Source organism: Plectrocnemia conspersa, unplaced genomic scaffold, assembly GCF_051122295.1.
Source record: "Plectrocnemia conspersa isolate PC_06_02 unplaced genomic scaffold, ASM5112229v1 ptg000004l, whole genome shotgun sequence".
NCBI classification, from domain to species: domain Eukaryota; kingdom Metazoa; phylum Arthropoda; class Insecta; order Trichoptera; family Polycentropodidae; genus Plectrocnemia; species Plectrocnemia conspersa.
The window spans coordinates 6,827,714-6,836,148 of NW_028277168.1; the positions used below are offsets into that span (position 1 = coordinate 6,827,714).

The window sequence follows — 8,435 nt, forward strand, 5'->3', positions numbered from 1 at the left end:
TATATTACACAAATTATTCATTTCAGTGCAGAAAAAAAATATTTTATAGAAAAAATTTTTTATATTATTGCACATATCCATTCAAATAATTCCCTGCTTAATCGCACCCATAGCTTATCAATAATCTCAGATAGCCGATAAACATTAATTTAGATCTGTGCCAAAGCTAGTAATCAATTTGAAGTTTAGACAAAATGTAAAGTTACCAAACTATTTTATTAACATGTATTTTACAAAAAATGGCAGTTTAAAGTAAAGTACATAAAAAATACATTTTCTCTCTATTTCAACCTTTAAATAATTTTGAAATTTTTACCTAAATGTGCAAAATGCTTGAAAAATAAAAATTTAATAATAAATGTTTCGTAAAAAACGACTACATGTACTTACATAATAAAGTATTTAAATTTATAATTTTTATAGAGTAATAACCAAATTATATATTTTGCCTTCCGTAATGGAATGCGCATAAATAGCTCTTGTGCTACAAAATCTTTTGCAAAAGCATTAAATATAATTTTGCTTATATAAAATTTAATATTTAATAATAACCTATCCAAAAAACGATTAAAATCAGAAGCACTTCTAATTCTACCATTTTTGATCCATGCCCAATAATTTTTCGTATTTGAACCAAACGTTGTTTTATGAAATGTTCACTTGACGCTCGACTACAATGGCGTTTATCAAAACTGGTAAAACCATTTAAATTTTTTCTATTCTGCAATTATTAATCTCAATGAAGTGATAATGTGATAATTTGAGTACATTTCACTGAAGATCTGGAACCATTGATATGTTTTATTTAACCTTTAAAAGTGTGCTTTGGCATTTTGTGCTTGTATTTAAATTTAAGGTTGTTTTTGTCACCGATACACGAGATTAGTGGAATATTGTAATAATACTTTCTTGAATTGTGTATTAAATTTATATATTATTTTTATAGCTTTGTTTTAAATGACTTTTAGCTTAGAAAAAAATAGTAATATTGGTGTTACTTTTTAGACTCTCTATTAAATATCACTCTAAGGGCTACAATGGCGACAAACCCGTAAGACTGAAGTTTCCAAATATGTTTATTAAATTTAAGCCTGTATTCCATTTAACGTTACTGCCCCTCTTCACGAATCCAGTTATATTTCACACATCATTTAATTCTTTATTTTTTTGCAGAAGCTGACGCAAAAAACGACAAAGAAACGTTTGATTTCATTGACACGATTCAGTGTAAAGTCGAGGTAATGAAAAGTGATAGTAACATTTATAAACGCATTTGATCTTACAAAGCTTATTTTTTCAAGTTCATAAAGGTAAAACATGAATACGATAGCAGTGAAGATCCATACAAAGATAACGTAGACGACATGTTTGAGATAGGTTAGATATACTTATATAAATATGTGTACTGTTGCATTTTATTATATATCAATTGATGATTATTATACAATTTTAGAAATGCACGATGTAAAAAATATTATTACCAATACTATCAATAAGGACGTTTTACCTCGCCAAATTAACAACACCATAAAAGTAATAGTCGAATGATTTAGAATTGTATTTCGATATATTCAACTCATCTAATAAATAATGTTTACATTTTAGAAATCAGAAAGAAAAGAATGTACCAGAGTTCAATGTATGCATGATAGTTCTTATAAATTTCAGTGTTGCAATTGTGAAAAGGCATTCAAAACAAAATCTGTTCTTTTAAAACACATGACAACTCATAGTGATGTATGTGCTTTTGAATGTGCAACCTGTGGAAAAGGATTCAAAGCTAAAACCCAACTTGTACGACATTTACAAACTCATAACGAAATTCGTGCTTTTGAATGTGAAATATGTGGGAAAGCATTCAAATATAAAAAGTTACTTTTAAAGCATAAATTAACTCATAGCCATGTTCGTGCCTTTGAATGTGAAAGATGTGGAAAAACATTCAGAGACAAATTTTCTCTTTCTCAACATATGATAACTCATAGCGATGTTTATGATTTTGAATGTGAAAAGTGTGGAAAAGTGTTCAAAACAAAATCTCTTTTTATACAACATATGCTAACTCATAGTGATGTATATGCTTTTGAATGTGCAAATTGTGGAAAAAGATTCAAATTTAAAAACAAACTTTTACAACATTTACAAACTTATAACGAAGGTTATGCTTTTGAATGTGAAAAATGTGGGAAAGCATTCAAATATAAAAAGTTACTTTTAAACCATAAATTAACTCATAGCCATGTTCGTGGATTTGAATGTGAAAAATGTGGAAAAACATTTAAAACTAATTACTCTCTTTCACGACATAAGAAAACTCATAGAAACGTTAGTGACATTGAATGTGAAAATTATTCAAACTTAATGTTTCCGATTTCTTGAGAATAGGAATTTACACTGTATATCTCGAGAAATTTCAACAATGGCATTTAAAAATCTTTAAATAACAATGGTTTGGGTTAATGGAACATGAATCGGTAGAACATTCAGAATTGTACAGACCTTCAAATGCCATCAATTACCATAAAAACTCTTTAGAAACTAGAAACTTTCAGAATTTGAGTAAGATTACATGGTGTTGACAATTCTCTGCTCATAAAATAAGTTTTCAGTGTACTCACAGTGATTTTTATAACTTTCAATGTGGAAATACATTGGTAACTAAAACCATGTAAAGGGAGAGAATGTTTGGGACTGCTTTATTTCGCCACATGGGAGCTAGATAACAAAGTGACGTAACAGCAACAATAGTGACTAATTGTTTTTTCACCACACAATGGGAGAACTGTGTTGAACTCGTTTAATTTATTCCTTTAATCATGTAATTAAAATAATGTACAAATAAATCTAATGCGGCTGTTAATTTGTGTCTTATTGCAAATCCACCACCACACATTCGCAAAACACCTATTAAATTTTTTTAAAAACTTGAGAATCAAAATCCTAGAGAAAATAAATGGGTAAAAATGTTCAATAATAGAAATTGAAACACGATAAAAAAATTGTTCACACATTTTTATATAAAAAGATCTTCCTAATTTTTGAAGCCTTTTATTAAATTGTCGATTTAGGTTAACATAAATATTAATTAAAGAGTTTTAGGGACAAATGATTGCCAACCAGTGACGTTGCTAGGGTATGTGCTGCCCGGAGCGGTCCTTCCCATACATATTCTTAAAGAAAATCTGAGCTACCTAAAAATCTATAACCAAAAAAATCCAGAACAGACGGCCCCTTTTGCCTCACTTACCAATTATGCTACATACCCTTCACATATTATTATATTATATTATACATGCATACTATTTATTTTTGTATGTAATACTTGTTTTCTTATTTAAACAAGGTGTTTTATAATACAATAAAAAATGTAATAAAATAACGAATTGTCAAATTATCATTATAGTTAATTTCAAATAATACAATAAAATGCAATATATCAAAAAGTATAAAACATGACAAAATTAACATATCATTACAGAGTAAAAAAAAAACTAAAAATTATTAAATTTAGAATTAGCTAACAAATTATGCATTATAATAAAAATATACTTAAGTATTTGTAATTTATACTTAAATAAATGAAACTAGAAATTACAAATACACGTGAATAATTTTTATAATAATAATAATGATGTATTTCTACCATGATCTGTCAAATAATTAATTAAAATAATTCACAGTTACTTAATTAATTTTACAATAAATTTAATGTACAATTTATAAGATATGCCGCCCCCAAGCAAGTGCCGCCTGAGGTGGACCGCCCCCCTTGCCCCCCCCCCCCATTGCTACGCCACTGTTGCGAAGTATTATTTCGGCGATCAAAAATAACAATATCCCAGAAAGAATTGATATTTTTTCCACACGTACACACGTGCTAAATCAGGACTAGCGAACCTCAAGCAAGTCGGGGGGTTGCATCAGAAATTTTTAATGTAATAATTACTAATATTAAGTTATACAAATAAAAAACTCTTAGACCATAACTAAGATATTTTTTATTGAAATTAAAGAGAATCTACAAATAGTAAAAATACACTAATATTACACATTTTATTAAAATTAGAGAAAATATATAAAATAAGAATCTTAGTTTTGTTTTTATAAAATACGCTTTAAAATTTAAACAGCTTAGGTGCCAGCGAGCGTTTGTCAGAACAGTGGACACCCTGTGAATAACTCTGCAACGAATCTACATTAAAACCAGATTATATAAACTGACAATAATATTTACCTTTCATAAATGGTTTAAATGTTCTGACCAAAGCTAGCTCGATACCGCTCACTCGCAACTAACCTATTTAAATTTTAAAACGTATTAATGCAGCAAAACGTTGAAAGACGCTTTCGTAGCCATTAGTGCCAAACCATTGTTAATCTCGGCAATGTGACGCGGCGGGGAGTGCATCGCAGGGGGCCTATTTATATTTATTTAGGTTTATTATGGCCAAAACTTGGCGGCTCTCTGGTGACACCGCTGTGAGTGATTCTTTTCCCCTGTCGACTCTGGCGGGCTCGCATCCTGGTGCGGCCCCCACGCACCCATAACTGTATTTTTTATCGTCGAAATAATATTTCGCGACAATGGTTGGCAATCATTTGTCCCTAAAATTCTTTAATTAATATTTATGTTACACTAAATCGATACTTTTTTAGGGACGGTGATAATGGCGGGTGGCAATGAGACACAGATTGAGCCGCTGCAGTAGTATATTTATTGACGGTTACAGTTGTTTACATTACAAAGGACGGCACGCGTCCGAACCCTTGCGGGCTTGCCGGTAGAGAGAGCGAAAAAACCGTCACAACAATGCTACTTCAGCGCCGACCAGTTTTGGCCATAACAAATCTATATTGGCCCCCATACTTTCATAAAAGTCTTCAAAAATTAAATAGATCTTCATGTATAAAAATGTGTGAACAATTTTTTTATTGTTTCAATTTCTATGGGACGTTTTTACCCCTTTACTTTCTCTAGGATTTTGGTTCTAAAGTTTTTAATAGCTGTTTAGCGAATGAATGTGATGGGCTTGCAATAAGACACAAATTAGTCACAGCATAGGATTTATTTGTACATTATTTTTTTTACATGATTAAAAGTATAAATATAACGAGGTTGGCAGAGTTCTCCCGTTGTGTGGGCAAAAAACAAATAGTTGCCGTTACATAACATTGTTGCCAGTTTGTTTTCTAGTTCCCGGGTGGCCAAATAAATCAGTCCCCATAACTGCTATTTTAAAACAAGTTAGTGCATCAAGCAGGCTAAAAGTATTTTATTTTAATTTTGTTTCAGTTTCTATTCTGGAACATTTTTTTCTCTTTACTTGGTTTTAGTTACCAATGCATTTCCACATTGAAAGTTATAAAAATCACTGAGAGTATTCATAGCATTTCTTTTTGAAAACCGAAAACTCATTTTATGAGCAGGGAACTGTCGACGCCACGTAAATTTTCTCAAATTCTGAAAGTAGACTAGTTTCCAAAGAGTTATAATGGTGATTGATGGCATTTGAAGGTCTATACACAATTCTGAATGTTCTGCCGATTTATGTTTTGTTAAACCACACCATTGTCATTTGAAGGTTTCTAAATGCCATTGTTGAAATTTCTCGAGAAATATAGTATGATATAAAATTACCTTTCTCAAGAAATCAGAAACATTAAGTTTGAATACTTTTAATGGTTTTTACATTCAATGTCCCTAACATTGTTATGAATTTTCGTATGTCGTGAAAGAGAGCAATTAGTTTTAAATGTTTTTCCACATTTTTCACATTTAAAGCTACGAATATGGATATGAGATAATTTATGCTGTAAAAGTAACTTTTTATATTTGAATGCTTTCCCACATTTTTCACATTCAAAAGCATAACCTTCGTTATAAGTTTGTAAATGTTGTAAAAGTTTGTTTTTAAATTTGAATCTTTTTCCACACTTTGCACATTCAAAAGCACTTACATCACTATGAGTGAGCATATGTTGTAAAAAAAGAGATTTTGTTTTGAACACTTTTCCACACTTTTCACATTCAAAGTCATAAACATCGCTATGAGTCGTCATATGTCGAGAAAGAGAAAAATTTTCTCTGAATGCTTTTCCACATTTCTCACATTCAAAGCCACGAATATGATTATGAATTAATTTATGCTTTGAAAGTAAATGTTTATATTTGAATGCTTTCCCACATATTTCACATTCAAAAGCACGAATTTCGTTATGAGTTTGTATATGTCGTACAAGTATGGCTTTAGTTTTTAATAGTTTTCCACACTTTGCACATTGAAAAGTACAAGCAGCAGTTGTTATATGTCTTAAAAGAACAAATTTTGTTTTGAATGCCTTTCCACATTTGCTACACTCAAATTTATAAGAACTATCGTGCACACCTTGAACTCTAGAACATTTTTTTCTTTTTGATTTCTAAAATGTAAATATTATTCATTAGATGAGTTGAATATATCGAAATACAATTCTAAATCATTTGACTATTACTTTTATAGTGTTGTTAATTTGGCGAGGTAAAACGTCCTTATTGATAATATTGGTAATAATATTTTTTACATCGTGCATTTCTAAAATTGTATAATAATCATCAATTGATATATAATAAAATGCAACAGTACACATATTTATATAAGTATATCTAACCTATCTCAAACATGTCGTCTACGTTATCTTTGTATGGATCTTCACTGCTATCGTATTCATGTTTTACCTTTATGAACTTGAAAAAATAAGCTTTGTAAGATCAAATGCGTTTATAAATGTTACTATCACTTTTCATTACCTCGACTTTACACTGAATCGCGTCAATGAAATCAAACGTTTCTTTGTCGTTTTTTGCGTCAGCTTCTGCAAAAAAATAAAGAATTAAATGATGTGTGAAATACAACTGGATTCGTGAAGAGGGGCAGTAACGTTAAATGGAAAACAAGCTTAAATTTAATAAACATATTTGGAACCTTCACTCTTACGGTTTTATCGCCATTGCAGCCCTTAGAGTAATATTTAATAGAAAGCCTAAAAAGTAACACCAGTATTACTATTTTTTCTAAACTAAGTCATTTAAAACAAAGCTATAAAAATAATATATAAATAATATATAAATTTAATACGCAATTCAAGAAAGTATTATTACAATATTTCACTAATCTCGTGTATCGGTGACAAAAACAACCTTAAATTTAAATACAAGCACAAAATGCCAAAGCACACTTTTAAAGGTTAAATAAAACATATCAATGGTTCCAGATCTTCAGTGAAATGTACTAAAATTATCACATTATCACTTCATTTCGATTAATAATTGCAGAATAACAGAAAAAATTTAAATGGTTTATACCAGTTTTGATAAACGCCATTGTAGTCGAACGTCAAGTGAACATTTCATAAAATAACGTTTGGTTCAAATACGAAAAATTATTGGGCATGGTTCAAAAATGGGAGAATGAGAAGTGCTTCTGATTTTAATCGTTTTTTTGGATAGGTTATTAATAAAGAATAAATTTTATGTAAGCAAAATTTTATTTTTAATGCGTTTGCAAAAGATTTTGTAGAATAAGAGCTACCGTCTTACTTTCTTTTTTAGTCCGAAATATGAGCTAAGTCTTACTATCGGGGGAGGGCTTACTTTTCACATACAATAAGTAAATTTATATGTTTTCGGTTAATAATAGGAATTTTACATTTATTTCGAATTTATTCGAATACAGTCATCTAGAACATTCTTCTGGAACATCGTCATAACTAATCAAAAGTCCATTTTCTGTTGAATCATTGGTCCGAATCTCTCATGGCCTGCAATATAGCTATCCTTAAATGAGTATTTCATGTCTAAGTAGCCTGTTCGAAGTGTATTGGAAACACAACAGTCCGTTATTTTATCCCATGAATTCTTTACCCAATTCATAACTTCCTGTAGACCAGGCTTCACAAAATTCCTACGTTGATTTCTCACCATTTTGTTTTCAATGTATTCATTCATTTCCACGTGCAAATTATCCTTAAAGGGCTTGTTTATTGCGATATCAAGTGTCTGGAGATAGGCAGTCATTCCCGCTGGAATCGATTTTTTTCTTTGTCTCGAATGGTGTGAAGTTTATGAGTCCTTAATTTCTTTTTGTTCGTATCAACACTGATGTTTATCCATTTGTCACTCATGTTTATAATTAAAAAAAAAAATTAACTTAAAAAAAAAATGTTTTTTTTTTAATGTTGGAAATAGCGAATTGTGCAAAAGTCGAACATTCGAAAGTCGAGGGCCGCCTGTAAATAGTGCGGCACTAGCAAAAATCGCTACAAGTTGACGTTCACCTTATTTTAACTAGGGCTTATTTTCGGGGGAGGGCTTATATTCCAAAAACTCATAAAAATCACGCTAGGGCTCATTTTCGGAGGATGTTTTATTTTTGGAAAAATACGGTATTTATGAGCAT

The 8,435-nt window shown here is 30.2% G+C and overlaps 2 long non-coding RNA genes across 4 annotated transcripts; one reads left to right on the top strand and one right to left on the bottom strand.

The window, feature by feature from the left end:
- The first annotated feature begins 658 nt into the window (after nt 1-658).
- Nucleotides 659-1,647, top strand: LOC148235755 (uncharacterized). Of its 2 annotated transcripts, XR_015809272.1 has the most exons (4): nt 659-695; nt 1,174-1,238; nt 1,302-1,377; nt 1,454-1,647. It is a non-coding gene; the product is annotated as an uncharacterized LOC148235755 (long non-coding RNA). The 2 variants fall into 2 exon arrangements; XR_015809273.1 differs by lacking the exon at nt 659-695 and having other exon boundaries at nt 1,237-1,377; nt 1,454-1,533; nt 1,606-1,647.
- A 3,400-nt stretch (nt 1,648-5,047) lies between these two features.
- LOC148235756 (uncharacterized) lies at nt 5,048-7,379 on the bottom strand. 2 transcript variants are annotated; one of them, XR_015809307.1, is made up of 5 exons: nt 7,343-7,379; nt 6,788-6,852; nt 6,649-6,724; nt 6,493-6,572; nt 5,048-6,420 (listed from the first exon to the last, which is right to left on the bottom strand). It is a non-coding gene; the product is annotated as an uncharacterized LOC148235756 (long non-coding RNA). The 2 variants fall into 2 exon arrangements; XR_015809306.1 differs by having other exon boundaries at nt 5,492-6,572.
- Between the last annotated feature and the right edge of the window lie 1,056 nt (nt 7,380-8,435).